General features: G+C 39.3%; 1 protein-coding gene across 5 annotated transcripts in view; it reads left to right on the forward strand.

Moving 5' to 3' along the window:
- Positions 1-15,204, forward strand: part of PDE3A (phosphodiesterase 3A) — a 228,525-nt gene that overhangs the window by 86,480 nt on the left and 126,841 nt on the right. The gene's annotated exons all lie outside the window — the stretch shown is intronic.

A 15,204-nucleotide genomic window follows, 5' to 3' on the forward strand; every position in this document is an offset into this window, starting at 1 on the left:
GGCTGCTCCAGGGGCTGATAAAGTTTGGAGGCCTCTTTAAAAGGCCTGTTTGAAAATTTGTTTTCTCAAATTATGTCCAAATACTCCCTGTGAGCTCCCAGTCCCACCCTTCTGTCCAGTGCTGTTATGCAATGCAGCCTTTGAAAACTGCACTCTGCTTTTACCAGACACCAACCTGGATGTCAGAGGGCCAGGGTGAGTTGTCTTCCCTGTCCTTGTAGCTGTTTGTAAACAAATTACTCTGAAAATTGCCTCTTCTGTGAGGCAATGATATGAAGGATGAGTTGTTGTTGTGGCTTCCATGCCTTTCTTTTTCCTTTTTTTTTTTCCCCCCTAATCAGAACCACTCAGTAAGCTCTCATTTTTGGTTCAGGTTTTCACAAGAACTGGTATTATCATGTCTTGGTCTTAGTAAGGGGTGTCTTTGCTGAAGAGGCTGATGCCAACTGACTTGTTCATCAGAGTGAAGTGCTACATACACTGTGTGATCCATCTGATGTGTGATCCATGTCGCATCATAAGGCAGAGGAACGAAATTTGGAAAGCAAAGTTACAAGTCACTCATGTGCATATTTAGCTTAGTGAAAACAAAGACAAAAAGAATCCTACTCCGTAAAAGCAAATGAACTTTAGTTCTCCTCACGGCGATCAGGAATGAATTTAGTTGATTGGAATTTTAGGAGGAAGTTCCAAGTCAGGTCCAAAGCTAAGGTGGTGATCTAAAAGCTCATTACAGAAATTATATTGCACTTTTGCATCCTTTGCAAAGCCATTTGTAGTCAGCAGGCAATTTATTTAGGTCCTGTACACTTCTTTAGAGAACTGAGATAAGTGACCCTTTCCTCACAGAAATGATGCTCTTTTTCCTCTCCTTTGTGGTACTTCCCATATTTGATGAACCAAGTTCCAGAAAAAGTTCCAGTTTAGAAAAGAAGATACATAGAAACAATCAAAATTAGGTGTGTGTTTGGGTCACGGGGGAAATAAAGTTATCGTGTCTTCGATATTCTAAAGTGTTTCAGCTTCTGCTCTGACCCTGGGAGTTCACCTTGTAAAATTTTAACATATAATTTAGAATACAAATCGGGAGCTTCTGGCTCTTGAAAGTTTGGTTTGGCTGGATCATTCTGTCCCCTGGAGAGACCAAGCTTCTCAAGGCTGAGGGAGGGGCAATGTTGTGGCAGGTTTGCAAGCTTACAGTGCAGTTTAATGTTTGCACTTGTTTTCAGCGTTACCTTTACAAAAACAGCAAACTCTCTACTTCCTTTTTCATCACATCTGGCGCATAAGGGCGTAGTTCTTTTATTGTCATGGAGAAAAATACTTTAAAAGCCTCTTAGGTACAGAATGGAGAGGGAGAATGAGGAGAAAGAGGCATGAGCACTACACCAGAAACTAATGATCGGTTCTTTTCCTCAAAATTTTTAAGAAGAACGTGTGTGTGTCTTCACTCCTAGCTTCTGCAGAACACAGCTCAGAGAAATCAGGTTTGTTTCAGCCCTAGCAAGGCTTTGGTTTGGCAGTGGTCTGGCAAGATGTTTAGGATGAGATTCCCTGGAATGCTGAAGTGTTTCTAGGTAGCCCTACAGACATTGCCGGGCTCTACACAAAGGGCTTGTTCTTAGCATGCCTCTGGTGTCTGTGTTTCATTTTTGTCTTGAGGATCCATTATCCTTAAGGATAATTCTTGTTCTTGCTGTTCTCCAGGTGTCTTCCCAGGAGCTTTCTAACTCTTCATGTTTGGTGCTGTCTGTGCCTTCAGCATCAAAATACTGAGAACAATCATAATTTTTGTGGCTTTCTCTTTAGTCCCCACAGGTAAATCTTCCCCATCATAAATGCCTGCTTTGCATGTGAGAGTCTAGAACTTGCTGAACTCCTGATTTTGTCGTATCTTGTCTTTTCCTTACCCCAGAAAAAGCTCTGCTTCCTTTCTCTCTTTCTCTTTTTCTACCAAGAGATGTTTCTACACTTTTCCTAGTGCCTCTTGCTGAGTATCTGAATTTTTTGCTGCCCAGAGTTATCTCCAAGCTTACTTACATGCTTATCTTGCCTGATGTTGATTTGTCCTTTATACTACAGAGGTGCTATCAAGGTATATAATCCATTACCTTCTTTTCCCTATAGTAGCCTGTCTTCTAGTGATTATGACTGAGAGATGAAGGGTTAAAATAGCTGAGAAATAAGTTGAGTGTTTTAGTCAAATGGCAAAAGGCATTATAAGAATGATGTATGTAAAGTTTCTACATGAGGAGGTTTAAAATGCTCATTTTCTTCTGCCTAAAATCTTTTAGTAAAATACCATTTTTAAAATAATGTTAAATTTAGACTTATAAATACAAGAAATGGGAGTGAAACAGTCTTTTCAGTTTCAGACTTTAAAAAATAATTGTTTGTGTCTCTTGCTTGAAAAGAATTTTCATGTGCAGCTCTGGGGGATTTTCATAATTACATTCATGTTTGATTTTTCTCTTGAGTTCTTGAGAATGGGGAATATATGAACACATGTGTCTAGGAGGTTAAAAAAAGGACAGATGAATTTAAATCAAGGGCCAGTACGAAATGAGAGTCAACACCAAAGAGAGTGAATATTTAACAGCTTTTTTGGATATTAACCTCCATTTACAGACTCAGAAAAAACTGTGCAGCATCCATGTGTGGGTTTTTCTGTGGCTGGGGCTTGTTCCCCCTCCTGAAATTTTATGCAATCCTAGACTTTAATTAATTCAAGGAGTTTGGGTCCTTATTCTTGATTCCCAAATTTTAAACCTAAACATGAATTATCTTCATGAGTCACCAGTCTCAATTTTCCAGATAATTCTGTAATTTTTGGGGCTCTTCTTTTATCTTCTTCTTTGGATGTATACAGACAACTGGTTCTACTGAATTTTGGTGCTTTTTAAGTATTCACAGAAAATCTGTGTAGAGCTGTGGGTTTTACATTGGTCTATATATAGTGAACATTCTCCTATACATTTTTGATTGACTCATTGAAGTATTTAAAATCTGTTTTGAAATAAAAGCCTCAGTTATTTATATGATTGGTGATAAGTTAAAGACAACTGTAAGGCATAAATTTGCTAAAGGCTGTCTGTGCTGGTTTAAACTGAAATTTTTAGGCTGATATGGGAGAGCACACATATATCTAAGAAGCAAAGTATTCTAGAACAGTTTTTTTCTATTTCTAGAACAGTTTTTTCTATTTCTAGAACAGTTGGGGTTTTTTTTTGCATCACAGTTTGTGATGTGATAGAGCAGTTTTGGAAAACTGTATTTGCTGCTTTGAAGGGGAAAGAACTATGCTATCAAATAATGGAAGGAATAACCTGTTTATGCTATCCTGATTTCTTGCTGAAATCAATTTCTGAAGTACGTTCATAGATTCTTCTGCAGTGGAAAATTCTTCCATTCCTCTACATTATGAAGAACAGATCACTTGGAAGGTTATGTGAAAAAAAAAATACTTTATGACTAGACTTGTTCTGACATTTCCTTATTCAGTCATTTAAAAGCATTGCTCCACTTTTGCATGACTGTGATCTTGATGCAGCCTCTTTGCACCTTCAGCTCTCTGCTTATGTTTCAGAGTGCCTGGTAATTTGATTTTCCATAACATGGAGAAATATTTGGTTTAAGATGCACTTACCTCCATTTATCTTTGGTAATGCATTGCTGGTTGACTCAGTTTGACTTGACACTCCAGGTGTTGTGAGAGGTTGTGACCAAGAATGTGTTATTTCTTTTGTGCCTTCTGGAGATAAACCTTTTCTCTTAAAACAAATCCATAGGAATAATATCAGCTATAATAAAGCTGATGGCCCATCTGAGCCTTGCCTTTTGCACTCATGTGTAATTCTGGCACTGGATGTGGAGCAGTGACAGATGCTGAGCAAACAAATCAGTGTGACTGCTCTTCCTAGAAAAGCCTGATGGTGTGTGTTCAAAGGCACTGAGAAATTTGTGGTTATGCAGATCTGTGTCAGGGACTCCCCTGCAGCTGACTCTGGTCTCCAGCTTCCTGCCAAAAGCAATGCACATAGACATTGATTCCTGTGCTCTTAACCCTTTCTTTTGAGAAGTTGATGGTAGTTCTGGATAAATCTTTGAAATGTCTACTACTCAGTGCTCTACTTGCCTAGCAGCAGATTTAAAAAAAACCAAAAAAGTTTTGCTAGTGATTTATCTACTCAGCTGAATGCTAAAAACTGAATTATAGAGGAAGTAACAAAGTAGGTTAAGGAACCTTCATGCAGCTTACCCTCCAGAATGTTTTTCCCCATGTAATCTAACTTAAAGGGGGGAAAAATGACTCAAAGCCTAGCTTGGCCTCAGGAACAAAAGTGCATCTTGCACTGCTGAGTTACTCATAAATTGCTATATACAATGTCATTTGATCTCTGTCTGCTTGGCTTAATTAAAACACTGGAATGTTCGTTCAGTAGATAAGAACATTTCTGGGAGTTATTTAAATTAGCAAGTACTCTGCTTACTGTCATTAAGTGCCTTTCCCCAGCCCTTCTCCTCTACTCCTCACAGCATGTAGCAATGAGTGATATATGACTAAAGAATAATAACAGTTAAGTCACAGATGGTCAAAGGTAAAGCCTTAAGTGAATGCTGAATTTCTTTGCTGTTCATGTTAAAAGTGGTGTGGGAGTGTTTCTTTTGTGTTTCTTTTCTTTTTTTAAAAACCCCACTTCTCTCTCTTTTGTCTGAAACTTTGGGTCATGACACAAGCAAGACAGATTTTGTAAAGGGAAATCAATGTGAGGTTTTAGATTGTCTAAAAAACATGTTTAAGTGTAGTGGTAGCAATTGGAATAGGCCAAATAATATTAAAATGTTCCATTTAGTATTTGGATTGTTGTTGTTACCATTTGCTTTCCAGACTATATTTTAATTTGATTTTTTTTTTCCATTTCCTTTGTTTGAAATATTCAGCAAGTGGTTGTATTTTTCAATTTCTTAGATTTTACTGCTGCAACTGTGGAATTTATTTTGGCCTTTTAGATATGAATGACTTGATATTTTCCCTGTCCTTGTAAGGCATCCAGTTGCTCAACCTCTGTGAAGCAAAACATCATTTAATGTGTCCTGATCACCACCAAGAGTAATGGGAAAAGACTGCTATATCACTTTCTTCCATTTTGTGAGTTCTTTTAAAATTTAATTTGAAATAAAAAATACAGAATGGAAAGGCTTCCTACATGCCATAAGGGACACTTTGTCTCAAGAAGTTAGCAGGTTTGTGGAAATCTCTGCTACTTTCCATACCTGGTGGCTTGGAGAAAACCAAAGACTACAATTTAATTCATTGGTGTGAGTTTTGTAAATTCAAGGCTAATTTGTAAGAATCTACTGTTCCTACCAAGTTTGGCTGTTTAAAGTATTTCATAATCTGACGTTTTCTGGAAGGCACATCTTTATTAACCTGTAACACTGTCTAGTGAGAAGCATATTGACAGCTGGGAAATACAAATCTGTTCCAAGTAGCCAGAGTTGGGGGGGATGTTAATCAACATTTTCCATTACTTTTTTGCTTGTTATGTTCAAGATTGGTACATGTACAGGATCTGGTATCTCAACTGGGTTCCTCAGGTCTTTTCTGAGTTGTCTGTATGCCCCTCACTTTTACAGCTCATTCTTCCCCACTGTCAGATCCCCATATTTCAGTGCATTATTTCATGTTCTCCAGGGCTGTTATCTGCCATAGGAAGGCAGGTTGCTCACCATTGCCCTTGTGGTGCCCAATCATTTATCTGCATTTGGTCAAGGAGCAGGAAATATGGGTGGCAGAGGTGTCAGGTGACAGTCAGCATTTGGGAATCAGGACAAGGAGCAGGATGGCTCCGTACATGGGCTGTTCAAGCAGCCAGTCACCACCCAAAAATCACTTGTATTAAGTACCCAGAAGAGCTTTCTGATATTTAAATGGTGTGTTTATCCAGTAAAAGAAGGTCTGTTCTGGAGGAGAAAAGGGCCAAGCAGGATAACAAGCAGTGAGCAGTGTTAGATCAGTGCAGCAGCTTCTGTGCCTGGTGAGGACTTTGAGCTGGTTCATTCCTCAGCTTTTCCTCATCCTGAAAGCTGCATGCACTCCTGCTTTCATCCTGCTATTTTTCCTGCTCCATCATCATGTATGCTGGATAACACCACATTGTGTCCAATAGCCTTTTTTTTCCACCGAAGTTTGTCTCTTTTTTCTTGGTTGGAATTGTGTTTCAGCACTGCTAGGCTGTGTAATGCCATTCATGAAGGGAAGAGGGGGGGGATGAGGGAGGAGGAAAGCTGTGCAGGTGTAGCTGCACAGAGAGATTACCCCAGACAGCAAGAGCTGCAGAGGAGTTGGCTCAAGCAGCAGGAGCACTGGGGTTATGCAGAGAGCTGAGAAGGCAGCCAGATTGAGATGAGTGCAAGTTTGCAGCAGGGGAATAGAGAGAGAGCAGATCCACAAAGTATGTTGGATGAAGTCCACAGGGAGCTTTACAAACCAAGAAAGATATTACTTATGCTGGGTCAGGTTTCTTTCCACACAGATGTTGTGCTAGCTCTTGCATTGTCATTATGTTGGACCTCTTCAGTGTGACTAATATTGCATAAATTTCAGGTTTTTTTGTCTCTATGAATATTCAAATGCAAGGAATAAGCCTTGGAAAGTTTTCTCTATTACTTGTCCTTCTACTACCCTGAAGTAAAATAACTTTCCCTACTGGATTTTAAAAGATTAAATAGGGAAATAGGGATTGAATGTGCTTTCATGTGCAAATCAAAATTAACTTACGTGCTTTGCATTTCCCAGTCCAGAACTGTAAAAAAATCGAGGTGTTTGTTTTTTATTCCCTATTGTATAATAAGGAAAGTGGTTTCTGAACTTCCTTGCTGTTTTCTGTGATTGCTGCTTTAACTCTCCTATGAGTTAAAGGGCTGGGAAGAGACTGGACATGACTATGTAAGCTTTATGATAATGCCTCATAAACGCCAGCTCCGGGAAAAAAAAACCCAGTGTTTCTGCTTCCTGTGTTTCTCTGTCATTCCCTTCTCCCCTAGCAACAGCTAATTTGGGAAGTGGCTTTTGATGCTCTCTGGTATTTAGACAATGTGTATCCAGTGCCATGATCAGACCTGGCTCGGTGTAACTAGCCAGAGTTACAAGCATATGGTGATGTCCATAAGGAATTAAAGCAAAGCCTGGAGGACTGGGCAGAGCCCTTCCAGAAGAGCAAGGATCTGTCAACAGAATTGTAGCCCAAATGTAATTCCTACAAATCTGTGAGCGGGAAATGCCAGTGCTTATTAGACCATGCATTAAATATCATTGAACAGATGTTCAGAAAGCCTTTCATTCATAGTGCTGTTAGCAGTGAATGGGGTATTATGCTCCCATTCTACATTTTTAAGTCAAGTGTAAAGATATGTTTGAAAAGGAGAAATAGTGTTAAGTGCACCCTGCTGCCATTCATGTTCAAAGACACTGTTTTTTGGTTTTTTTCCTCCAGTATCTAAAACTAATTATACTGGGAATAAGTATTTAACGATACAGTCTCAAGTTGTACAAAATATGAAACTACACAGTGAGTATTGTTTGTTAGTTTGTTTTTTTGATCAAATATATGTATATCTCTCATCTGGCAGAGAGAATTTTTTTGGAAAGAACGGTTCTTGAGCTCTAGCCTTATGTTTCCTAAGGGCTGTGTTATCTTTGTTCTCAGGGTTCCTTCAGTGTATGTGTGTTTTAATCAAATTGCTTTTAAAGGGCTTAGAAGGCTGCAAGGAAAATTAGGTGTTGTGCTATTTTCCTAAATCACATTCAGAAACCTTTCATTACTCTCCTCCACTTCCTTTTCCTCTCAGTTTTCTTGTTTTTCACCAATGTGAATTACCTTCAGGAGTCTCCTGTAACCCTCTCCTGATTATAGAAAAGTCTTGGTTGTTTGACTCAACCTTATCCTCATGCTCAGTCAGCTCAACATGTATGAAAGGATTGCACTTGAGATTCCTGTTAAAGGTCACACAGGAGAACTGTAATTTTCTCATGGGTGCCCTGACAAAAGCCCAGGTTTGTGCATCACAGATCTCAGCCTGTTTGTACCTTCATTGACTTTAAAATGTACAGATAAATTTATCATGTTATACGTGAGCTTCTTGGCCTCTCTCAACGATGGTGGTCTTGGTTTTGCATGAAAAAATACTGTTTAGGATTTGTTGGATTTTGGGGTTATTTTTTGTATTATTGTATTTTTTTTAAAGAGAGAGAAAAGCAAAAATGTCGGAAAGGAGTAAGATACAGCATTCTTGAGAAATACATCCAAATGTTAGGGCTTAGGAAGAGACATTCCCAGAGACTGAGGAGTACCATATCTGCTTGTCAGAGAGCTCTTGGGCCATCCTCTTAGACATCTGATACCAGCTGGGGTGAAGGACACTGAACTGAAACAGCAATGAACTGTTCATGCCAGAAGTGTCCAAGAAAGTCCAAACACGGAGAAACTTAGCATTTAAAATCCCTTTTTTTGGTTTAATTTACCAGTTGCCAAAGAATGGTGTAAAGTGTCTGCATTTTGGATACCAGTGGAAAGAAAAAAATACATTAAGAGGAAAGAGTAATTTTGAGGTGCCTTCATTCATCTGCCACCATCTGATTCCTGTCTAGGTTTCATATCATGCCTCCTCTTGAACCTGAGTATGTTATATAAAGGGAGAGTGTTAAATCAACAGCGGGTAACCTAGAAAGGACTTATGGATGCTTCCATTTTATTCCTTTTTTTTTTTTTTTTTTCTAAATTTGTTTGAATTGCAGATTCTGTTTCTATGTAAGTCACAAAGACTTTTGATATCCCTTTCTAAATCATTGTGGTTGTGCTTATTCTTGTTGTCTCTGAAAAACTATGAGAAACATGAAGTTGGCTGTGCTTTGGGTGGAGTTGGACCAGATGAACTCCAAAGGTCCCTTCCAACCTCAGTTACTCTATGCTTATAAAATATTTTAATTAAAGATTCATGTGGGTTTTTTTGAGCTTCCCTCTCAGTAGTTTCACTGTGCAGCACTTTTGAGAGAAGTAGTTTTGGAACTCAAGATAAGCTTTCTTTTCAAGTCCCCCTAGGTTTTGTATGCTGGCATCAGCAGCTGTGTGGGCATCATCTGGGAGTGAAGTCTTTGAGGCTTCAGTGACATCTTAGTAGCATTTGCTGACTTGTACAAAGTATGGTTAGTGGAGTAGCATGTCCCTTCTGTCACCCCATCACAAATATTTAAGGAAATAAAGACGACTAACATGATTTGAGTATTTTCAGCCAAGGAATTAAGGACGACAATAGGATGAACTCTAGAAATACCAAATGAGCTAGGTAAAGAATTTGTCAGACCTTATTTCAAAGCAGAATTTGTCACTTGTGCTTAAATGTTAAATTATGTTTCACTTTTTAAAGATTAACAGAAATATGTGCTAGCCAAAAATGACATAAAGCTTTATTTTGAGAAGAACCTGCTCTTGGGGTTACTTTGAAATGTTGCTGTTTCTTGGCCTAAGATGATTTCTGCTCCCCCCAGAAATTGCTTCCCTTCTTCAATTTTACTGAACCATGAAGCCAAAGAATTTCATTACTCATTTAGCTCAGCTTTCAAGCTCTCAGCATGCTTATGTTAACCATATAATTGGGCATTTCAGAATGCTGACCAGATTAATTGATCACTTAAAATATTATCCTGGTTCAACTACAATTTACATCAAACTTAGCACTCTGAAATAATGTTCTGTTTCCTGAGACCATGTTTCATCTGAGATTGAAGGTGCTGTGGAAACTGAGAGGAAGTACACTTGATTGGGAAGGAAAGAGGGAATCAAAGGGCTAGGATAAGAGGCTAACAAACATCTGGATCACCTTGCTTACTGTATCCAGTCATCTTAAAAGGCTTGGGTCTGGAAAGGACATATGGTGTGATCTGTTCCAGTTCTTCCTTGTCATGGTCAAGCATGTTATGCATTCTTCTTCATAAACCAAAGAAGTTTCTAATTCCTGACTTACTGAAAAAGCATGGAACTCTGCTGGCATTGCAATGCTCTTACTCTTTCCTTGGAACTTTCCCTGAAACTGGATAACTTGTAGCTTCCAGAAGAATTTTTATTTGGCAACAACTGCCCCTAATCTTTTCATCTGTCTATGGCTGATCCTTTGGTGGGAGGTACTCATCAGGCTATGTGTTAAATTCCTCTAATTTGTCTTACGCCAACAGAAATTGCTATGCCTCTGTCTGTTCCTTATTATTTCAGAGTAATGGCTTTTTTTTTTCTTTTTTTTTTTAAGGTCTGTTTTATGTTCATTCTGTTGCAAATTCAATGGAAAGAATGTCTCAGGGCAAAGGGAAAGCATGTCAAATAGCAGGAATAATGGAGAACACGGTCTCAAATGGGGACACTGGTGGTCTTAAACGTGACTAACAGCTTCTTGCTTTTATTTTGGCAAGCCCATTAAAAAGGCAGCCCTGCTGTAAAGTGACACCAAAAAATGGCAGCTAACTGGGCTGTTCTTGGGATGCATGAATGGGCTGGTGCAGGTTCTGGCTGTGTGCCTCTCTCCAGACAGGGAGAGTGCTCTCCCTGCCGAGCCCCTGGAGCCACTTGCGGCAGGAGTGACCTCACGCCAGACTCCACCAAGTCCCCAGAGTGCCAAAGCCTTGAAGGCTGAATTTAAACAACCACAACCCATGTGAATGTAACAAAGAGGGCTTGAAAATCTTCCCTAAGAGTTTTCAAATGTCTCACGGACTTGTCCAAGTGTGCTGTTGTCAATGTTATTGGAACTGGGAATTTTAAACCATCAGGGTGTTGCTACCGCTGCTCATAAAACTTGTAAAGCTTTATTGTTGGATAAAGTGGGGTGTTGATAAGAGTCCACAGCCTTTTTACACTGCTAGGGATGACTGATCCCTGTTCTACCTATGTGGAACTGTGGTATAGAAAGGTATTTTTTAAAATGTGGGATTTCCTGAGATGATTTTATCATAGAGCTGTTAGAGAAGACAAAAAATATCATATAGACCAGAGACAGTAATGGTTTGTGTCTGTTCACTGACTCAAAGAGTAAGACAAAGCTGAATCCATTATCCATTTTACTCTTTACTTCTTAATTGCTGTGTTTTGCCTGAATATGGTTCTTCTTTTGGAGAATGAAGTTAGATAACCAATTGTTGCTGAATATACATGCTGCTCATCTATCCTGTCTCTATTCTCAGCAGTTCAGCTGTAAATGGTGGGGTTTGCATTAGGCAAATGGCATTCATTTAAATAGCAAAGATAGCAAATTAATTTGGAGTGGATCTGTGTGTGTGCTTGAAAGAGATCCCAAAGAGGCTGGAGAAGTAGCCATGGCAATCTAAGGATGCAAAAGAACTTGTATGGGCTAGAGACAGCCCAGTTTGTATGGTTGCTTGGGGGTTTTATTCAACACCAGCACTGCATCGGATCATCTTACCTAAAAATGTGGGTTCAGCTCCTTCCTCTGTATTTGGAGCACTGTGGAAGTGGTTTGCTTCTAAAAGTGGATAGTTATGTCTGTTGGAAAAGTAGTTTAGAAACCTCTTCTGGTACCTTCTGGTATGAAGATACTTTTAAAATTTAACTAGTTCTTACATTTGCATGTCTGAATTACTGCCTTAGTTTTTCACAAAGGAGGGAAAGAAAAATGAGAGCCACTTCTGAGGTCTGTGGTCTAAATGAGGGGAAATTTGAACGGAGCTCAATAACGTGAGCCTTACATTTGTGGCCAACACCTTCTTCCGTCAGTTCAGAATAGGAAAATTCAGAACCATTATCCTCTGTGCTGTCTGTGCAGTTCAGATGTGGCTGAAAACAAGTTGCTCCCCTCACCCTTGAGTCCAGAAAGGGCTCTGTGTGACATCGAATTTGTGTGTGTATTCTGCCAAATTTATGAGTGAATCTCTTAAAGCTGGCTGCTGCTGCTCTGCTGTGTAAATGCAGTAGTCCATTTTATAAAGCAATGATGTGTGCCTACAAGCTTGAGAACAGAACTGACCTCACAACTGGCATTGAGCCCTGATTTTGGTCACATGTGCTCCCCTCCCCTGCTTATCTCCTCCCTTCCAGGACTTCACTAAGTGATACTTTTGGGTTCCCCAGTTCTAGGACTACTTGATCACCTAATTTTTTGCAGGCTTATAGAGAATTTATTTCTGAGTGTGTCTGGGTAAGCTCTGCAGCAGTTTTTGTCCTTGCTTTCATTTCTTAGAGGTGTTTGGGGGAGGACTGTTAAGAAAGAAAAAGATTGGTTTTTACTGATATTCACTGGAACCCAGAATAATTTCTAGACTTTCATTTGGGGCCAAATGTGAGCACATCTTGTATTTCTTTTTTGGCTAGCAGAGCAAAGTGTGTGTTTGGAAAAGGCTTCAGGTTGCACAGAGGAAGCTGCTCGAACCACTGGCTTCAGCAGATGGAACTTCTTACCAGATACTCACCCCTGCTCTGTGATCCTCCTTAAAAGGTTTTTGTACATTAAAGGCCAGCATTTCCATAGCAGTTTTTTAAATCTCTTGTGTAAAGCTGAGAAATAATGCAGCAGATATGATAAGCTGAGTAGCCTTCCTCCACTTCTTCAATGATGTTGATTGTAAAACCAAAAAGCTCTTTTTTTGATAAAATCTTTCCTGAGCAAGGGTCAGTCGTCCATTTCCTGACCCATGCATAGATCTGTTGAGAATATTTTTCTCAGGAACACTCCTTCCTTTTTGTTGTGCCCTGTTTTCCCATATGCTGTTCCTGGATTATTTCCAGGGAAAGAAAGAAGCCACCAAAACGAGTAAACCAAACCCACCAAATCTCACCCCACCTCCAGTACTGCTGTAGCAGCTGTTCTCAGACCCAGATGTAAGTAGCTCTCTAAGGGGTGGTTATTGCACTGTTTCCAGACACCAACAAGCCAAAGGTCCAGGTTCCTCCTCTTGTAAACTGTCTTAGACCTCCAGTAGCCTTAGGGTCATCTTGCTTGGTTAAGGACAGCAGGATTTGGTCTTGGCTTGTGCTTGTGCATCTGTAACTATTTAATCTGGTAACACATTTTAGTCATTTTAGAGTGTAGTCTTGCAAACAAATACTTTCCTGCTTCTATCACTTGCAAAGTTTATTTGAACTAAATTCTTTGGTATACCAAGTAAATACAAACAGTACTTCTGCACAATACTCCTCTCTTGCATTCCAAAACATTTCACAAACCTCAAATTCTCAAGTTTTTATTTCTTAGAATCACCAAAGGCCAGGAAACAGTGGAGCATGGTTTGAAATCTTTATATAATTACATGCAAAGCTGGCATCCATGCTGCTCCAGTGTCAGCAGGATAGTCAGCCTGGAGTCTGAGAAAGAGAAGTGCTGGAGAGATAAGTCATATTTAGGGGAATGGGAGGACTCTGAGAAACAGGATATGACACAGAGGCCATGGGAAAAAGTAAAACCTCCTCCTCCTTTGCCACAAACCCAGATGCCTGCAGTAAAGCTGGGCTTTGGTGGGGGGGCTCCACATGGGCATAGGAAGAGCTATAAAGGGCAGCTGGTATTGGGGGGCCTTCTAAGAGCACCCTCACATGCAGGGGTGACACTGAGTAGATGATAAATCCAAAGACAAATAATTATTATTAATGTTTGGCAAAAGCATCTGCTCGTAGAAGCCAGGACAGTCACAAAAAATGAGTAATTTTATGCTGAGAGAAGATTTGGGCCTGGAACAAAACACTGGGGATCTAAGGAGGAGCCCTTAGTGTTGCTAATAAATATCCACTTAGGCAGATTTGTCACTCATGTTTCTGAAAGTTTTGTGGCTGGATGAAAAGAATGTGCTTTTATTTCTTGAGCAGCTGTTCCTTTAAATGGGTGCAGCTGTACCACAGTGTCCATTGACACCAATTGCTTTGTGATTTAGGGTATTGGTTATAGTCAACCAAGTAGAAAGATTTTTTTATTTTATTATTTTTTCTTTGTTAAACTGAGGAAAATCTTGTGAAATAGCTCAAGTTTGTCAGTCTGGGGCAGGCACAACTGTTCCTGTGACGTTGCTGTGAAAGCTTTTGAGGGACATGGAAGTCAATCATCATTTGCTGTCAGCTGAGGCACAGCTTTGCTGGAGCTGCCTCTGTTTGCTCCAGCGAGGGCATGACCTGCCACATGCAACGTGGAAGTCATCTGAAAGATCTCCTATGGCAAGAGCAACATTGCAGTTATGTAATGAAGTTTTATTGTTAGAAGTATGTGAAAACAGGAGCTGTGAACTTGCAGGCAATTCAGAGCTGAAATTTTTCCGTATTCTCACTCCAAAAGGTTTTTTTTGGGAAGTTTAATGGAATGCTGTTTGGCGCTTTTTTGATGGGAGTGAGTGTGCATATCTGAAGGAGACTTTTTTTTTAATTTATTTTTTTTTAAACCATCCCATTCTAAGAGTGAGTTTCCTAAATTCAAATTATTAGGAGAGTAAGAGTTTTAATCTTGGCTCTGCTGATTTGCTCTGTAGGCCTGGAGAAGTCCTACTGTCTTTCTGTTGTAGATATGAGCTATTAAATGTCTACAAAAAGATTTTATGGTAAGGTGTTTCAATCTTTTACAGGCAATACTGGAGTTTTAAACCATCATCTTAAGGATTTTTTGCAAAGGTAAAAATCAGGAAGACATTGCTGCTACTCAGCTTATGTCAAAACTGAGGCGAAATATCAGGAGGTGCAGTTTGTTGAGGGAGGTTACTTTTTAAATGTAAATGACTACAATTTCTTCAAGATTAGCAACTCCTATAATTATGGATGCCAACTATTTTGTGTACTTTTTAAAAAATGTCTAAATTTTGAGTAAACAATAGAGATAATGGCATTGCAAAATAAAACCATACCATTACACTGTTTCCCTTGCGTGAGGATGCCTAATGAATTTCCCTTTCCTCCTCCAGAAAGTTTTAATCTGTTGAACAATTTTAGTTGTCCTGGAGAGAATGGTAAAGGTCTTAAATTTCTATCAGTTTCTTAAATCCACATGGTCAGCGTTTATTGCCCTGGAATTTTATGGTTTTTTCTCTCTTGTTTTTGTGACTTGTTTTTTTTTTTGGTTGGTTGGTTTTGGGATTTTTTTTTTTTTTTTTTTGGGAGGGGGGAAGTGTTGATGTTTCTTTTTCTGGCTTTTTAGTTAAGATTATGCTTTTGAAATTGCCCTTTTTTT

The sequence above is a fragment of the Pseudopodoces humilis genome, chromosome 5 (genome assembly GCF_049639895.1).
Source record: "Pseudopodoces humilis isolate 2021_Gansu_Grassland_sample_001 chromosome 5, ASM4963989v1, whole genome shotgun sequence".
NCBI lineage: Eukaryota > Metazoa > Chordata > Aves > Passeriformes > Paridae > Pseudopodoces > Pseudopodoces humilis.